Genomic DNA, 2,013 nt, shown 5'->3' with positions numbered 1-2,013 from the left:
CCATAATGTCCTTCGGGCCTTCGGGCCATTATCGCATAATGCCGAGCAGCAACCAAGTATTAACCTTTAAATAATTACACAAAAATAATGTAAAAAGTTTATTGTGTCGCAGTTGCCAGCATTGATACACATAAACTTTTGTTTGTGACACAAACATTTGGAAAGGTTGATGTGGTGTTCTAGCACTATTTAAAGAAGTCTGACTCCAGATTAAATCAAAGATGTTAAAATATTTCTTTTTTATGCTGGTATATATAATGTATGATTGCTGGCGGAATAAAAACAAATAAGCTCTTAGAATACATATATTCGCAAATTCTGCATTCACTCTTTTTGAAGTAATATATTTGGCAAAATGGTTTAACACGAATTATTTCATAACATAAAAGTTCATAAAATCGTTTTAACTTCAAATAAAAATGATATCGTGCAAGTTTGTGTATTTAAGATATTACTTCTTACAATTCAATTTTTACTCATACTCATTATCATTTGATGTTTCTTCATCTATACAAGGTGGTCAAGTTCCATTCTGTTGAAAACGAAAACGAAAAAGGCTGATGAAAACAACTTTCGACCATTCATCATCGATGCATGTTTTGCAATACATTTCTGACTCACTCTCACTACTGATCAAGGCTAGCTTTGTGTCTGACAAAAGTAAGCTTTATGTGAATAAACCTATGATAGTAATTCAGACGCACTTGACAAATAATCGAAAATTTGTTGTTTCTTGTCACAAAAGATTATTGTCAGTCTGTCGATACAGACTTCTTTTTATTCATAAAAGAAACAGTATGAACATAAAATCATTGTTTTTGCTTGAGTCAACATATTTATTTATTTATTTCTTACCGTATTAATGGTTTAGCGATGCTTTTGTCAATGTTACAGGTATTATTATAGCATTTAATGTTTTCTTGAACCTTGGCTCACACTTGCTTTTTTAAAAAAGCCAACATTTTAGCCTTTAAAAATAGCAAAGATTTTGGTGGTCATTTTGTACTACAATCAGCTTACAGAACAAGAAACTACTGTAATGAGAAAGAAACAGTAGCACCAGCAAATGAAAGTCATCTTGAAAGAAATGTATGTTTTCCATTCAATTAAAACAATGCATTTTTTTTCATTAAAGTTACATGTTTCGGAGAGTATTTAAAGTACTAGCACACGGCATTATCAATTTCCTGCAACATAACAAGGAACATAACATAATGCTTTCTGCTTCACCAACTAAAGTAAGTGCAAGCCTGTGAAAGCTTTACAGTAGACTGACAATACGCGATAAGTGTGACTTTCTTCTCACTTTCTGAACCACACCAGACTTGTTCCTTGTCATGACATCTTCTCCATCAGTTGCTACACATGCAACACCTTTCCTAGTTAAAATATCATTCTTTGTATCAAACAAGTTCTGGTCTGTGGCACCTTTTTTCTAAATGAAGAATACCTGTAAAATCATTCTTACCTATCATTATACCCTTTTCATTCACACGATATATGATATTATACAATCAAGATTCACATTAATTCCTATCGTCTTATCAAGAGATACACTGAAATACGGTGATTTCTTAATTGTATCAATAAGTTTATCAGAAATTACTTCTGCTATTTCTAAAAAAGAATCAGCTATAAACGAATCATGTGAATAGTCTTTACACTTCAGGGACTTCAGATAGGATGCTTCCGTGATAATGTAAGCATTTTTTAGAACATATAGCTAAATTCAAAAGGTCATAAAGCATGTATTATTATATAAGTATGTTATATAACACTGGTACAGTTTGGTTAAGCTATCAAAACATGTTGTGTACTTGACTTTAAAAATTTATACCAGTTTTACAAGTACATTGTATCTAAATTAATTTAGCTTTATTGTGACAAAAACTTAAAACTGATTTAAATATTTTAGCGTCTGTCAAGTCTGCTTCCATGACCTAACAAAGCGGAACTAAACAGTGCTGGTGTCATAAAATCTCAGTGGAAGTAAACTCCAAAGTTCTGGAGATA

Source organism: Ruditapes philippinarum, unplaced genomic scaffold (genome assembly GCF_026571515.1).
Source record: "Ruditapes philippinarum isolate M1 unplaced genomic scaffold, ASM2657151v2 ctg3263_1_1_1_1, whole genome shotgun sequence".
NCBI classification, from domain to species: Eukaryota; Metazoa; Mollusca; class Bivalvia; order Venerida; family Veneridae; genus Ruditapes; species Ruditapes philippinarum.
The sequence above is the reverse complement of the archived record's forward strand: the minus strand, read 5'-3'. Positions refer to the sequence as shown.